Below are 18,666 nucleotides of genomic sequence, written 5' to 3' on the forward strand. Positions count from 1 at the left end.
AGTGGCTTTTTAGTTCTCGAAATTGGTCTTTTTATGGAAAGTTTGTGTGTGTTTTTGTGCAGTGGTGCATTTGACTGTGAAGCCATTCATAAAATAGTGACAATGCACGTATGGGTCATTTTTTTGCTAATGACCTAACCGTCAAAATGACTAAAGTAACGTTTTTCCTCGTCAGTTTTCACTCACTATGCAAGTTGATATGTGCAAAAATAACCAGGTTTTAGTTATAATTGTATACAGTTTTTTTCTCGTGTGTAATGGAATACTGGTGGACGTATTTATTACGAGTACACTGTGATTATTTTAAGGATTTTCGTGTTTCCGTCAACCCGTCTGTCGAATGTCAGTGGAAATTACGTTAAAAACGAAATTTCCGAAGTTATAATAAATAAATTTGTTTATTAAATAATTACCAAAATTAACCAAAAATTAGATGTACATCTCCTTAAAAAAGTTTGATGTCGTTTAAAAAATATTAAATAAATTATCGGTCAATCATATAGTTAGTTTCTATAATCGCTTTGACGGATTGATTTTATTAGTTGTCTTGAGAACGCTTTCCAATTGTTCATTTAGTTCTTAAAATTCAACCAAGACAGTAGCATTACGATTATTACTACGTTGTGGATGTCGTCTCGAAGAGTTATTGTTATCCACAGGCCAGGGTATAAAAGTATAAATAAAGCTGAAGACACCTGATGTTTGATGTTTTATGATAAGTCGTAAGTTGGTGAAATTAGTTCTCAGGTACATGTGGAATTTGCGGTGCTTTAGGGGAAGGAAAGTTTGTATTATGTATTAACAATTGCGACTATGTATATAAACTACTGAAGGAATTTTTTTTTAATCTTTGATTTAATGTTAAAGCTAACTAAATACCAACATTTTTATTGATTATTCTGGTAGTAGTTTGAGGAATTTGTTTTAATATGCTTTTTTTACTTGTTATATCACCAAGACAACAACAATCAATATCATATTAAAACAGGCTGAAAATGAGCTACTAATGTACTCTCCAAACACACAATTTTATTGTATTTGACTGCGTGAAACATCGAGTTGGAAATATAAACAACGCTTTGGAAATTAACTAGTAGTTTTAAACTCATCTCATATTTTAAGTGTTGTTTCAGTGTTAGACAACTAGGCAGGTTATTTATTACAAAAATGATATGGAGTATTATATAGAAGTATTTATCAACTATTGTTTTGTTTAAGTTGTTAATTAGATTTCTGATTTGGCGTGGACGAATGGTTAATTTTTCGACGTTTCGTAGTGTTTGAAATTAGAACAAGTAGGTCTCCCGTTTTCGTCTGCCTGTCGTCTGTTGGCGATTCTGTTTTTTTAAGAAATAATATCATCTAAATGGTAGAACGGTAACCAAAACTAAATATTTGATGACGTCGTCCCAAAATTTTTGCAAATAAACCCTGTTTAAAAAGTGCTTTGGTTTAATACCCCTTTATGCTTGTAGGTTTCTAAAAAAAATAAAAATAAAATCGTACGACAAAATTTTACAGTTTCATTTCGAAATTTTGACACTTCAACATTAACCTGAACATTGTGGTAAGTCCTGTTTTTTGCTTTTGGTCAAAATTTTGTCAAGTAAATCTACCTTGAAATTTATAGCGTGACCGGGTCCTTTAGTTGGGGTTTCATAAATCTATATTTCTAGTGAAATATGCATGTATGTGGGTTATCGTAAAAAAAATGTGAATGCAAATTTTATAGTTGTCTTAAAATCGATAGGATACGAATTTTTTTGAAACTCTGGCAAGATCTGATCGTGCTGGCGTCATAACAAAATGTATTCATTAAAAGTGTTTTTTTTTTTTAAATCAATGATTCAATTAATTTTATTGAATCATTCAAAAAATATTATCCAATTTTTAGACATTTCTGAGAACACAATATTATTATTAAGTTTAACACAGACTTTATAATAAAAAGAAAATTTGCTAAATCTCTGGAATTCTTGACTTATTGTTTCAGGGACGTGAGAAATTCTCTCGAAATAGCTGTAGACAAATTTTTAATAATGTATTTAAATTTAATGTAACTAATGACTTTTAATTTAAAATGGCGATCTGATATTAATTTGCAAACAATTAAAACTGCCTCGAGCGTAAACGTAAGCGAAGGAAGTATTCTAATCGAGTCCATCGGACGAATGGCCACTTTTGTATTTTCTCGACGTTTCGTGACCCCTACAGTACCAAAAAAGTAGTCTCCCGTTTCCGTCCGTCTGTCTATGTGGTGTCTGTATCCATTTTTATTAGACACGTAACCTCTGAAACTGCTGGACCTTTTGTTGTCAAATTTTGTACATATATTAAAGTATCATGTGGATGGTTTAATGCTAATCAAAATTTTGCTAATCACTTTATTTGATTTAACTGTTATACAACAATATATTTCTATAAGTGTGGTTTACGAATCCGCTTTGAGTTTTTTTATAACTGTCCAAATTTTTGCAAAAACATAATGCAGGGTATAATAGTAGTTCACCATTAGCGTAAGGCATCCCACTCGTGGCCTAGTGGTTGAGCGTTCGATTCCAAACTTGGATTTTCGTTTTTTTTTTCTTTTTTTCCCTCGCATTATGTATTATCTATGTTTATGACGTCATAACCATTTTTATTTGGAGGAAATGATCCCACTTCTCGAAAACGCCCGTTTTTATTGAATAAAAATTATAACAATAATATTCAGAACATCATGTTCGACTGTGACTGTATCAATAATTTTGGTCCCCTGTTTTGAGGCGACAAACTTATTCAAATGAAAACAATTTTTGCTTCCCGCGCGTAAGCTAAGGAAATATAGTAAAGTACTCCAAGAGCTATAAGGTTATATGACCATCATAAAAGTAGTTGACCGCAAATAAATGCACCCTTTGTGTGGTTCACACTAGGCTTACTGGTTGGCAATAAATCGTCTTCTAAACATTTCTTGCTTAGATTTAGATATTTAGTGAAAGTCGCCCCTGAATGAAATGACAACGGCCGGTCGAGCTGCAGTGGACACGTTATTTATGACCCTAAAACTTTTTCTATTGTACACAACTTAACTCGACACAATGGGATAATTTTATGACGGCCATATAACCTTATAGTTTTTGGACTACTTTACCTAATTGAATCCATCAGACGAATGGCCACTTTTGTATTTTTTGTCTTGCATTGGTAATGGCCTGTTACTAGTATTATCTATGTTGATTACGTCATCACAGAATTGTTTATTTATCAAATTAAGTCCTCCTATTTTCTAGAAAGGAGAGAATTCACTCGGCGATATTTAATAATGTTAAAATAATAATTGCAATTTGCGGAAAGTTCTGTCGAAGTAACCTTGGACCAATTTTTTTTAATGTCATGTTATAATTTGTTTTACAAGAAAAGCTTCTCTTTTGCCCCCATTTGTACTATAAATTGAACAGTAAACAGAAAATTATTACAAAAATGTTTTTACAGTTTTAATCTTTTACAATTTAACAGAGAATAGTATAGAAACAAATCTGTTAATTTGTGACACTGTGCTAATGGAAACAACTTTGATATTTCTAGATAATTAAGTAAGTATATAAAATTTATTATTGTCAGGGAAAGAAAGTTCCGAAATTAATTTCCTAATAATAAATATGTCATGTTTGGCATGTTCCTTTTAAATGACAAATTACCTCACAATAATTGAACATCATTAAATTACAAAACTTTTTTCTACTTTAACTTGTCTCCTATCTGTTACAGCTGTCGACATTACAACACTTTCGCAAAGTTAACAATTTTCTATTATCGAAAACATCGATGGACATTTACTTGGCTGACCCTGAAATTGCAACTTACAATGATAGTGAAATCCTACATTACAACATAAAAGTCGCTAATATAATGTAGTTACTACTGTAACATTTAAATTAACAGAGTGTATTTACACGATTTTACTTTTTGTTGACGCATACGTGTAGCTACAATAATTTAAAAACATCGCCCCTGAAATATACTAAGAAATCCAGGGTCTTCGAAAAATTATAAAATTTTATTTATCTTATAACAACCCCTCTAAGCTGAAAAACGTAGATTTTACCACTCACAGTGTAAGAAAAAATGTCGACGAGGACGGAATTGGAACCCACGCGGGTTGAGCTCAAGTTCAACGCCTGAACCACTCAACCACGTCCTTGTTCCGTACGCAAGCAAGATATCGATCACTTAAAACACGTGCCAGTTTTGATCAAACATTTTTGTGGTAAAAAATCAAGGCGGATTTATAAACAACCACAAGTACCGGAGTATGTTACTTTATAAATTTAAAAACTATTTACTACGCAAAATGTTGAGGTGACGTCATCCAGTTGTTAGAAGGAATAATTAGACAAATTTTAGTTGGCGTTTTTACGATATTTCTAACATAAATATAAAATTTGACAAAAATCGGTCCGGTTCATCTCAAATTTTACCTTCTGAAAGCCGAAATATAAGAAAAAATAGAATTTTGGGATGTTTTTAAATTATTTATAACAATTTATCAATTAAATAAAAGAAGACCAAACCGTTGAGAAATATTAGAAACCATCCATGTTTATTTTTTAGCAGTTTACATAATTATGTTGAAATTTTCTCTTCGTGATACACTTATTTTGAAGTGCTTTGGTACACACAAATTACTAATTTCTAACTGGTATGAATTGTAGTATTTTTCATTGTTTCGTACCAGTAATTGTTCGTTGTACAATGTACTATTAAATAACACATATGTCAATAATTTAGATAATTCTTGGAGGTTGCAATCAACAAAATCAATGCAAGCAACCAAGAGTGTAGAAAAATAAAATCCACAAAAATAGTCAAAATTGTAACTATATGCAGAGTGTGGCCATAAACTCACGTTCCTTGATTTAATTAATCAGTTAATGAATTAATTAATTACACGGTTCTATATAACCAAAAATCACCAAGAAAATAAATAGCAGAATTTCACCAAGTTTGACATGCTGATCCTAAATCTGCTATCAGTTCTGACGTATAAATTCAATTTTCAGAAAGAATAGGTTAAGAGTATACAGTGTGTTCTCTGTTTGAATCGCAACATACAACTTAATTTTGCATGCTCTAAATCGTCTTCTCTTAGGCTTCACAGTGTTTTTTTCAAATTTTTTAACGCTATAAAAATTCACAGAAATTAAGTAATGCTAAAATTTGTGAAAAAAAAATCAATATCTATAATCTGGTAGATTATATGTATAAAAAAAAATACATGAAAATTTACACACTTGTGGCCGTTTTTTATTATTTTTCAAGAGAATTTGAAAAACTCAAAACAGTTTATTTATTAAAAAAAAAGTGTCACATGGTGTTACTCTAGCATGTTTTACACTAACAAAAACAGTGTAATTCTTGAAAATTAGTGATTTTACGATTTCAAATTCCACAAATTAATCAAAAATTTCAGAGTCACATGTGCAATTAAGTTGCAGCATGACACTTCAAGCCATGGTACTCTTTTACAATGAGAAATAATAAGCAAAACAATACTTATTTCACCCATGTCGACACACAATCAAATAAAAAATGCACTTCGTAGGCGATTTGTTAGTTTTTATGAAATGACCACGTTTTCTGTACAATTACAAGTCATCCTGCCACTGTCGTGTCAGAAAAAAAGTAAATGGTTGCCAGCTGAGCATATGTCGGATCAGTCTTTCTGAAATCCGTCTGATTAATGTAGTGTGAAATGTCTGTGATTAATATTCATGAAGTAGTGCTCCATCTTCACAATCGCATCATGCCATGTTACAATCATATCATATTACGAAAAAAGAAGTTTCTACTACGGATCGTTTAGCAGAAATATCCCATTTAGGCGCCTATTTAGCATTAGATTGGTATGTGTTTTTGACGCATTAATTATTTCCTGTCTAGCATCTCGTCTTATTACCGTTATCACACTAATTGGGCGCTTTTCAATTAAGAACCTCGCGTTTAGGCCTCAGTGTCGCCAAAACCACACGAAGAGTGCTACCGCGTGAAGTCATTTAACGGTTTTGTTGGTACAACCAATTATCAATAGAAGTAGTTTAACGTGCATGGAAGCGTGTGAGAAGATTGTGTATTGAGAATTTTAATTTAATTTCTTTTACTATTCAATCTAATGAAAGAGATAACACAGCTTCACATTAATAAAAACCTGGAACAATATGAATTACAGTTAGGATTCGTGTAGTACCCTTAAAAGTAACAGTGTATTTGCACGTGTAATAATAGGCTGGTTTGTGAGTGTGGTACAGTTGTTATTTATTGTTAGCAACAAGGCAACGTTTCTGACCTATAGATGATGGAGATAAACTGATTAGATCTTAGATTTTTCAGAACCAGATTTTAATTTCTGCTGCTCTAGGATACCATAGATTAATGATAGCTGATGTTCCTTCATGCGTACAATTACTGAGAACTTATCGCAATTTGCATCACAGGAAATATTTACGCTAATAAAATTAATCATGAATTAACTGGCTCCAACCATGGCGACACTTTCTCTAATTAAAATAAAATTTGATTAATAAATTTGAACCAGTCCTGGTTAAATCTATGTCTCGCAGATCTCTTCTTGTTTGAAAACTTGTTCAGGCATAAAATCAAAACGGTGACCCAAATTATAAATAAATGTCGTGATTTACTCTGACCATTGGGTATTTTTTTAGCAAAAGAAAGCTTTCGTTTTTATAGAGGCATAATTTAAGAGTTTTAGAGTTTTATAGTCTAATAGAAGATGGAAATATTTAGTGTAATTGCTGCGATGGGAGGAAAGCCATGAGAATTTCAACAGAGAGTTTTTAGTAACTAGTTTTAAGATACAATTTAATTTTTGGTGATTACAAATTTTTTCTTTGGTTTTCATATAGTTTAAAATACTGCATTTCTGAATGTATGTGGTTGTAATTAATATGTTATATTTTCAGAATGTTTTATCCAAAATTTTTTATTTCATTGTGATAAAGATCGAAGCGAACCAAAGTAACCGCGAGCTAAATACATATGTGTAAATTGATGGATTATGGTTCAAAGTAAACCTAAAATATTCTAGTGCTAATAAATGTTTACATAAAGCTTCACAATTTACGCATAGGTACATCTCAAAACGTACTGGGGCCAAATGCAGCAATTTTTACTTCCCGAGTATATACTAAATAAATATTATAGAGTTCATTTAGCGGATTTTTAATTTCATGTTTTCTAGACGTTTCATAGCCCCTAGAGTACCAAAAAGTAGGTCTCCCATTTTCGTCTGTCTGTCGCCCGGCATCTGTTGACGATTTTATGAGACAGATGACAATGTAAGTAATTTATTTTATTGATTAAATAAAAAACGACTCAATTCAGTGTCCTGAAATTTTGAGAATACAGTGCTCTTAATGGTACTACAGCATATTGACATTTCTACTAAAAAGTTAATGGCGTCATTCGCAAATTTAATTTTATAAGGATATGAAACAATCTGCAGAGTTCCTTGCAGTTTTATCTCAAATATATGTATATGAAACGGTCTTACTAATTCCTTGTGTTTTGTTTTTGGAAAAAATTTAAAAAATTTGGGGGTTTTTATGTTATGTTTTTGATAAAGTTTCAAAAAGCTCTTCATCTCTTTTTTCGTCTCTACGCTATTATAAGGTCCCAAAATTACTGCGGAAAAAATATAGAACAAGCAAAATGCGTCGACATCAACAGTAACTTTGAACAAAATTTCTTATGTTTGTTTCTAGTTTAAAAGTTACAGTGCTTTTAACTTGAAGGAAATAAATTAAGTCCTTTTAAGCTTGAAAAAAATAAATTAATTTATCTAAGAATCTTACTGATGAAACACTTGTGGGTGTTGTGGTTAATAATTCTTGTTCGTATTCTTGTTCAATTTTTATTCGTATTGTTGTCTGATTTCCGTTCATTTTTTAGTAGACCTGTAATTAATTATGTAATAAAGTTGTTACTTTGGAAACAATTCCATGTTCAGCATTATTTTATTTGTTGATGATTCTCTGAGCACATATAAAATATTTCCATAAAAACCTTGTCTAAAGTGGGACAACCGATATAAAAAATTGGTCGACAGAACTTCCCTCGCTTCTGAAATACAGTCCAACAAATACAGCTTCTCTGAAAAATTATAAAATTTGATTATGCGGAATTTTACCTTTTCGTGATAACCTCTATAGAGTAAAAACAATATAGAAGGTACTAGTCACAGTCTAATAGAAAGAAAAAACGGTTTCACCTTCTTAAAAAAAAGACACCCTCAGAGAAGGTTTTAGAAATTTTACATTAAAAAAAGACATTTAGCGCCACTGAGAAAGTTTTACATTTTTAAAAAAGCTAGTTAGGACCCCCGAGAAGGTTTCACATTAAAGAAAAGACCTTTGGCGTCCCCGAGAAGATTTTACATTTTTAAATAAAAAGGGGTTTATTCTCACCTTTTCGAGAAAGTGGGGTAATTTCATCAATAAAAAAATTGTTATAGCGTTATAAATATAGATAATACACAATGCAAGAGAAAAAGAGAAAAACAAAGAAAAAAAAAAACGAAAAGCCAAGTGTGGAATCGAACGCGCGATGTCCGGTTCGCATTCCTAACACGTAACAACTAGACCACCAGCGGGATGCCTTACGCTAATGGTAAGCTGTTATTATACTGTGCATTTTGTTTTGCACAAATTTGTACGATTAGGGAAAAACTCAAAGCGGATTCGTACACCACCCTTATAGGACTATATTGTTCCATAAAATATCAAATTGTTGGTGGGGATGACTAGCAAAATTGGGTTAACATTTAACCACCTATATGATATTTCTAAAATACATAGAAAATTTGACAACAATCGCTCCAGCAGTTTCGGAGATTACGTGTCTAATAAAAATGGATACAGACACCAGGCAGACAGACGGAAAAGTGAGACTACTTTGTTCGTACTCTAGAGGTTATGAAACGTCGAGAAAATATAAAAGTGGCAATTCGTTATAATAACAAAAAATAAAAGTCGCAGAATTAAATTTTATAATTTATATAAGAAACTTAATTTGCTGATTGTGCTACAAGAGAGATTCAGTTGAAATAACTTTAAGGAAGTATTTATTGTAATAGGGTTTTTCTGGCGAGTGGCTACTTTCATGTTCATGTTTTCTAGAAGTGATTCCTATTGTATGAAAAAATAAGTCACCCGTTTCTGTTTGCTTATCGTCTGTCTGCTTGTGGCTTACCTCGATTTTTATTAGACAGATAATCTCTGAAATAACCTGACCGATTGTTGTCAAATATTATATTGTTAATGTTACGAATATCGAATAACGCTAGCCCAATTTTATAAATTTATCTAATCATCCCCACTAACGATTTGATGGCGTCACTTCAAAGTGATGCTTGATAAATTCCATTTATTAAATTTTATAAAACAACAATGTGTACTTCTATATTTGTGGTTTATGAATTCACTATACATGTTGTTATTGTATTGTACCTATCCAAGCTGATATGTGTCCTTGCAAAAATGTTGAAGGCGTCATTACAAAATTTTATGAAGGAAAAACGCATTTGAAACATGCGCGTAACACGTTTCTTTACATTTACTGTAAAGTTACAATTTTGTAATTTTTCGAAAAAAGTGGATATGTTTTATTGTACTCCAGGGGCGAGGGAAGTTCTGTAGAAATAATAACGAAATTAGATTAAATCGTCAAAAAAAAATTTTTTTTTTCTTCAAAAGTACACTGTGTGGTGATAACTATACTTTTTAAAATATCTATAGAAAATACCCACAAAAATGTTTATGTATCCATTATTTTAGCGAAGGTAATTATTAACCATTTATGAAATATTTGTATTGAATGTGTGGTAACACTTTAAACAGTTGCCTATCAGAAATAAAAGTAGGTAATAAAATTATTTATTGACTCATTTTTACACTGTTGTTTGATAAGCATATTTTATAGTAGATACTGCTTGGAAACCAGCAAACACAACATTCGAAATTTGAATACTGCCCTGATTACTTAATTTTCAATCGAAAAAAATAGTCGCTTAGCAAACACTGAAATTTACCATTAAAAAAACTGTCAAATAAGCTGTCAACTCGATGCAGTGTCAATATCATTACGTTCATTTCATCACCTACTAGACGATCTTTTTTTCAAACATACGGTAAGTAGTACAGCCACAAATAACTATTTCGTTTTTTCTACGTAACTTTATGAGTGGTCACAATGTTTGTGTTTTTTTTAAGTAATTAAACTATAGATACACTGTTATATTATTCAGTTCTTACACTGAATTTTGTGTTGTCGAATATGCCCATAGGTATGAAAGACATATGATTGGTGTAGCAGATCCCGACACATCCTTGTGGCAATCTCACTAAGATTACTGATTGAAAAACCTGAATTAATTTTTGATATAATATTTCAGAGCCAATCCTTATTTTATTTAGCCATATAGAAAAAAAAGTTAAAACTGATGATTTTATCGACCATAGTCATACCATGGTACCAAGTTGCTAAGAATTATGTGAAGTTTTTGAAAATATCGAGTAATATTAACTGCAACGGTGAATAAGCAACCTTGATGATGAGCATAATCCATAGTTTACAAGTTCATACCAGCAAGCAAAGGAGAGTTAACTGTTTCAGTCTTTAATCAACTGTATTTGAACCTCGTGTAACCAAACTGTCTGTCTTACTCACGTCACTGCATCAAATTACATAATTACAATAGTTTGTAAATCAGACACTGCTTGCGCTTGCTCTAGATATTTATTTGGAAACTTTCAAATTGTTTTCATAAAAGTGAAAAGACAATAGTTATTTTAGAAAGTTGTCACAAAGATTTGCTTATAACGTGACAAGAGGTGATTTCATTAAAATTCTGCATTATATTTAACTGCACTGACATTGATATTTGCAAATCACTCTCGTAAATATTAAAACATTTACCCTTAAAAATGAATCAACTGTAGTAAATATCAAACGAGCCAAAATTGGCGTAATAAATTAGACTAAGCAAAGGCCGTGACCTTCCATATCGCATAAATTCATGAATAATTTATTTATCGGTAGAGGAAGGTATTCTTTCAGTCTTAATAATTTTATGCGTCCATTATGTCAGGAGCTTCACCTTAACTGGGTCTGGCCATAATAAAATATGAAAGCAAATTTGTTATTCTGTTAAGGTGACCACAATCGAAAGTTATCGATGAAAGTGCACTTTAAAAGCAAATACTAAAGTCGTCACTTGGAATAATTATTAACACTCACATTAAACAATTTTATGCTGTTCAAGTAACGACTTTTGCTGTTGTGAGAATAATACAGCTGCACTGCAGATAATAAATATACTACTCTTGATAATTTTGTAACAGGTTAATGTTATAATTTTAAATTATTTAAAAGGCAAACTACTTTCAAAGTTAATTACCTGAAAGTAGTCCAATCAAATGAAGGAACTCGTTAAAAATAGACCAATTTTCAGTGTTTAGACAATTACATTTGATGAAGAGGTCACATTTTCGGTGTTTTTTTGTCAGATAATTTTCAACACGAAAATAACGCTTCTTCCTGTGTAAATGAATGACGACGATAAAAGTGGCAACGGTTCAGACCGTCTTCTTGAACAGTTAGTTTTGAGTAACATTAACGGAGATTAGACGAAAGTAAATTCTTGATTACCAGTTGGACACTACCATCAACACAATCACTTTCACAAAAAACGTTCTTTGACCCTGCGGAAAGTTACCGTTGCGCTTCAACAATTCCTTCCAATAATTTTATCTGCATTAACGCCATCGTTGATCCGATCTGACGTGTTTCACAAGACGGAGTCTTTCCATAGGAAATGTAAGTCGGACAGTGATCAAATTAAGAACAGGTTTTGAAGAGAATTTTTCAAGAAAGAAATTAATTGATAGACTGAAGCTTTTCTTTAACCCTGATACGGTGCATTTATCAAGGTGAGGTATAAATATGCGGCCATCCTTGGCATATATCTGTTACCACGAGATGGGTAGAGCTTTGTATGTTTACATTTGGGTAGGTACTGGGATCAAAAATATTGCTATTAATACTTGTTATTCACAAACTCATTTAGCCAAAACACGAATGGTCACTAGCTTGTAGATTGTAGGCTGGATTTTATTTGGCAACTCGATCCTACGCACATTTTGAGAGTTAATTGACATAGAAACTATTATTTAACCATCCTACACATTTTGACGCATTCGCAATGCGAAGAAAATGAAAATTCTATGACCTCGTTTCGCATCAGATTTTACAGACTTGTAAGTAAATTCCTGCATGGAAATAAATGTAAATTAAAAATCAAGTAGCGTGTTTTATTTATACAATAAACTGCTTTATTACGAAATTTATAACTAGTGCTCTCGTAATCCAATAACCTGTTTTGCATTGATCTTGATGTCAGTCAATGAATCACTGTTATTACCTTATTATTTTTAATGCCACTAGTTACACATCTGCATTATCTGTATTGAAATGTAGACAGTACAAAGATAAACAAGAACAAGACAAACATATGTTAATTGTCCACATAACGTTCTTGAAAGTTTTAGTTTCATTTTTGTAGCATTGTTTTTAAAATTTTGCCTTCATTCACTACAAAAAAATTAAATGGACATTCACTAGAGACAGTGAGCGATTACTTTTACCGAGAAACCAGCATCTGAACCATCATTTATTTCAAAAATAGAATGCCGCTGCTTGTAGGGTTAAAATAAAACTAGAAAGTAACAAGTTTTGTAAAAGTGAAAAGTATAATTGTAGCGTAATAATGTTGTTTTTTTTTTAAATTAGAAGAAAATGTAATCAAACGTGTCGAGATTGAGTATGATGATAATGAAAGTTTTTATTGCTTCAAATAAATTTTCTGTAGTCGTAGTAAGTGTGTATCTATTTAATTACGACCTGGTTATTACATCCATAGAACAGAATTAATTTTTTTTTCGCTTGAATTGGATTTTATAAAGTTTCAATTTTTTCTGAGGATAGCTAAATGTTGTAAACAGTTTAGAACACTAATGATAGATAATTTACTAATTACAGAAAATATGTCGTTAAATGTGCAATGTTTTCTGTATTCTGTTTGGTAATTTAATTTTTTTTTAATTGTCTATGAGATATTAAAACAAAGAATAAAGCGGTTTATTTTACTAATTTAATGACAAGGGGATTAATATCTAACTGTCTTCAAATTCAAATAACGCGGGAAAGTTATTATTTCTGTTACACTCGATATATCAAAATTATTATATTTGTCCCCACTAGACGATACAACCCAGATACTGAAACGAGCAGTTTTGAATTATATAACAGTAGATATCAAATTATCTGTTTAATAAATATCGACACAGACGACAGACGACAAACAGACGGAAACGGAAGATCTATTTTTTGATGTTCTAAGGGGTAATGAAACGTCGGGAAAACATGAAAATAGCTGGATGGATTCTACTACACTTTCTTAGCTTACGCGACAAATATTGCACAAATACTTTGGTAAAGTAATTGTGATTAAAAGTTAAGGCATATTCATAAACCACAAGTGTAGGAATATATTATTTTTTCTACTCATTAAGGTTGAAGTTTGTCATTTTCCCATCGCTGGCAGTGGATGAAATTTCATTTCACCCTCTAGTGGAAAAATACTCGGCCGTCTACGATTTTAACGGGTCGTCCAGCCTGAGCGTTTCGCAGCTAGCGAAACGTGTCGCGTATCGCCTGCACCGACCGCACCGTCCGCTTCGCGCGCTTCGAAAATCATGACGCCTAGGCTGGACGACCCGTTAGTGTTTGACGTTTAATACTGCTAGTAGAAAATCCTAATTTCTTAGAAAAAATAGTATATGCAACTCGCGGATGAAGAAATTTCAACGGCTCGAGTTTCTTTTTCGCACTCGCTCGTTGCACTCGCTCGTGTGAAAAAATCACTCTCGCCGTTGAAATTCAACTTCATCCACTAGTTCCATAATGTACTATTATAAGATTTCAATACTATAGGGATTAGACAACACAATGAACATCGGTATACCGGAGTTTCGACCTCCTTAGGTCTCCTCAGTACAGCATATTTCACTATTGAAAGTATTTAACCTTATAGGCCTAAGGCAGGCAAATATACGCTAATGAGTTAGTGAGAACCCATCGGTCATTAGCGATACCTTCTACAACCCACTAACGAAAATTTAAAAAATTTTGATGTATAAAATTTTGAGGTGACTCCATCAAAGTGTTGATGGGGGATGGTTAGAAAAATTTTGTTTGGTGTTTTACCATCTACAGTTTTTCTTGATATCTAAACTTTGTCAACAATCGATCCAGTAGTTTCGGAGATTATCTGTCTAATAAAAATCGACACAGTTGGCGGACAGACGGCAGACAGACAGACGGAAACTGGAGACCAATTGTGTCGTACTCTTAGGGTCATGATCATGAAACTTCCGGAAATATGAAACTAGCTACTCGTCGGATGAACTCTTCAACATATTTTCTTAGCGTATACTCGAAAAGTAAAAATTTTTGGCACAGAGTATATTTAGAATTTTGAGATGACATAACGTTATTTTGATTGATTTTCATGTTTATTTTAACTAGTACCTACATAAAATTTGTATGATTTGATTTTTTAACTCAAAAAATTTTTGATCTTGTCATTTAAATGAGTAAAAACGGCATTACAGAATTTTTTAAACACATTTAGCTGTTTTATACTTGAAGTGAGATTTTCTGATTTTGTTAACAAAATTTTTTGATACGCCATCAATCTGTTATTGGGAATAAATATATCAATTTAAACAGGTAATATTGGTGGTGAAAATGATACTATGCTTCATTCAGAAATTCTTTTGAGAGACCTTATGTAAACAACGCTGTAAAATCATTTCAAATTAAATTGGCTCTGCAAAATTTTGAGATGACGTCATTAAGTCCTTGGAAGGGATTAACAGATAAATTCTGATTTATCATGTCCACAATAACTTTAAAAGTTATTATAATACTTCAAAACAATCGGTTCTGTAGTTTGTAAGATAAACCGTAAAATTTTGAGCAGCCATAGATATATTTCACATTTTAGACAAGATTTACTAAGCAAAATTTCGAAATGACGTCATCACATTTCACAAATTACACTATGTGTTTGGCATCTAAAGTTTTATAATAATCTGCCCGTTGTTTTGGGTATTATTTGTCAAATAAAATAGCCACCATATGACATACGACACACATACAGACAGACATACGGACAGACATACAGACAGAAATTAAAAAAACAGGCGCTAGACAGACAACAAGCAGGCGTCACCTGCTTTTTCATATTCTAAGAGGATGAAGCCTTGAGAAAATCTACGCTCGGACAGTACAAAAGAAAATCATTTGGGCATTAAGCATTAATAACTAATATCTAGTAACTAGTAAAATTGACCTTAATGAGTTTGAGTAACCCCATATGATCGGACAATTTGTTCTTCGGTCAAAATGTATCTGACTTCGGGAAAACAAGTCACATTAACGCACTAAATATTATCGCTAACATTGTAGAACATAGAGAAAAATCATCTTGGCTAGTGACTTGTCGTGAGCTAATTTCAAACTGGTAATGTCTATATATTTCAAGAACAAAAATTTTTATTTTTTTATTTTCTTTTTTGTAAAAATTTGAAATTATATGTTAAATTGAATTCTAATTTTTGTAGTCATTTATATTGTGTGTTCATTAAAACTTTTTTTTCTCATATTAATGTATGTATTAACTATTTGAAGATTTAAAAATTCATACAACTTCAGAAAACCAGTGCAATATTTTGAAAAATATATTAATCAACAATTTAAAGGTATATCTTGACTTGAGGTAATAAAATTTCACAACATATTGAGCCATGAAAAGAAAAAAACATGGAAAAATACTGCTATCTGTTCCCTTTCCGAGAAAATAAAATAAAAATAAAAGGGATAAATTATAAATACTATAAAGAAATTTATATAGAAAATCTGGTTTATATCGTATATAATTGAAAGAGTTAGGGTTGGCTATAATTTTAAAATTCCTGTGAATGGCAGATGGTTGTGTCACAGATGCTTGTGGATTAAAAATAATCGTGACTTTGAAAAAATATCAGTTAGTTTTAGCCTCAAATATGTAACGGCTTTATGTAATATTGAAGAGTAAAAATACCAACTAATGTTTTAAAACCATAATCAACTTTAATTCCCATTTTTTTTCTGTACCCATTCCAAACTTAATTTCAGTTTTTTACTACTCTAATACTACTTACTGTTATTTTTGTATATACTTTTGGTAGTATACTAGTAAATACTTCTAGTTGTATAAACAAGATAGCGATAGTCTTCCTCAGCTAGACCAATTAAAATAAACATGATTAATCCAATTGTTAGGCTTGTGAATATAATCCATTCTTTAACTGTAGGAAATAATGTGAACGAGGTAACAATAATTAACATATTGTTAGATAAATATGGACAGTTAAATATAAGTATTGCTTTTAACAGCCCGGCAAAATATTATGAGTTTTAAGGTCATTCAACTTTAATGATTTATTGGAATTTAAAAACCTCGGTATAATCAGTACGATTGATTAGAAAATTTTTGTGCACTGAGTTGGCGGATTAACGCCTTTAATAATATTGTTTGATTTTCAAAGAAGGGTTTGCTATCATATTATTTAAATTTTTTCGCAATAGTTATTGCTCATGCATAGAAATTTCCTTGAAGACAGCGATAAACACAGCAATTTACTTGACGACGTAAAAATTCATGCACACGCAGAAAAGGCTAGAATAGTAATTACCGTACTTTCCTCGACGCAACTTTCCAAGTGAATTTTTGCGGATATTGAATGATAATGGCTGTGTACACACTATGGAATTGCGGTAATGAAATAAAGGATATATTAATCAAGAAATCCTATTAAATACGGTACTTTTAAATAGAGAATGGGCTGGTTATAAATCTCCGAGTGTGTGGGATATGTCACGATCTTTCTTGCGCATGTTTTATGAAAATCGCGTTATTTCTTTTGATAGAAGCAGCGAACTGCTAGGAATTCCACGGTAGAGCGAATTAACTACGGGATCTGTTAATGAAATAATAAAAGAGGAAAAGATTAATAATTGTTGGATCTGAGCTGGCTGGGTACTGCGTGATTTATATACAGAGCAGAATACTTTGCCTTGGTGAGATCAACATAGAACCTTGCAACTGCGGAATAAATTGAGTAAAGCAAGTATCATGGAATGACCCTAGATAAATAAATTGAAGGTGAGAAGTCAGTGCACTTGGTATTGATCCGACACGAATCGAAACGAATCACAGAATGGCTTGCAAATTTTCATCTCGGGACTCTATGTTGTTGACCCGACAAAATTTTGGGACATTGACCAAAAATATCTTGGGGAATTCATCAGAATTTAAATTGATGTAACAAAAGAAGCTGGTCACGAGTTTTTCTTCGGGAAGAATTGTATGAAGAGCTGTACGTTAAAACACACGTAACCGGTAACCTTCTTAAAATGAAATTTTAGTTTAGACAGCGATCAAAATAATAACTTTGTTTCTGTGTGACCAGACGGCATATCTGGACACTAAGAACTTTTCAAATGTTCTAAATTCTTACAGCTTACCGTTGGATTATTAAAAATGAAGGATCAGATATTAAATCATCTTGACGTTGTAAGTCTTTCTACAAATTATTAAATAAATCTTCATTAAAAAGTTTATAAATTCTCTTTTGTTCCTAAGTTTATTTCTCATGGTTTTTTAATTGTTTTTTTTTTTTTTTAATCAAATGAAATAATGGACGATGAAAATATACATGACAAAATTTGTTCATTATTTTCTTTAATAGTAAACTATGTACTTTAATTTTTTTATTTGCAGCAACGGAAAGTAATTATTCTTGAAAGGTTACAGTTGTTAACCTAATAGTAAAAATATTTTTATAAACTTCAATCATCTAAACTCGAAATAAGAGCCTATGACATGTTTTGCATCGTTTTAAAGTATAGACTTTTCGATTTGGAAATAGTCCCTGGTAACAATTTAGATACAAAATAACCTCCATATTTTTAAAATAACAAGATCTTTTTTAATGACTTCATTTTACTAATATATTGTTACGAAATCAACCCATATGCCGTCCCGGTACGACGGCTCTGGGTTTTCTAGTATGTGCGGCGATGATGTCAGTGACGGCGGTCGGACGGCGTTCGCTAAAGAAAAGCCTGGACGCGGAAGTCGCGATGGGTATTCCAGAAAGACCTCGATCATGAAGCATCTAGAAGGAAAGTATGGGTTTAAATAGAGGCCACCTTCAGGAATGAGGATTATTATTCAGTAAGCGAGTCGAGCCCAGTGAATGAATTCAGTCAAGTTACGCCGGAATTATTTTGTACATAATCGCTGTGCAATTAGTCGTTTAAATTTAGGTTACTAAGAAATAAATTGTTGAACTTTACCCACGCCGATTTTAAATTACCGATCATCGTAACAATATCAAAGATCTAGAAAGTTTTTTTGGTCAACAAAGCAAAGAGAAGTAAGTAAATGCATCATAATGAACAAGTTTTATTTTAAAATTATACATACATACATTCATAATTTTT

The 18,666-nt window shown here is 31.7% G+C and overlaps 1 protein-coding gene across 1 annotated transcript in view; it reads left to right on the forward strand.

Moving 5' to 3' along the window:
* The window catches only part of LOC135135480 (ras-GEF domain-containing family member 1B-like), a 180,954-nt gene that overhangs the window by 11,675 nt on the left and 150,613 nt on the right, over nt 1-18,666 (forward strand). The window lies entirely within an intron of this gene.

The sequence above is a fragment of the Zophobas morio genome, unplaced genomic scaffold (assembly GCF_036711695.1).
Source record: "Zophobas morio isolate AGI-343-1 ecotype UQ-CSIRO unplaced genomic scaffold, CSIRO_AGI_Zmor_V1 ptg000024l, whole genome shotgun sequence".
In the NCBI taxonomy this organism is placed as follows: domain Eukaryota; kingdom Metazoa; phylum Arthropoda; class Insecta; order Coleoptera; family Tenebrionidae; genus Zophobas; species Zophobas morio.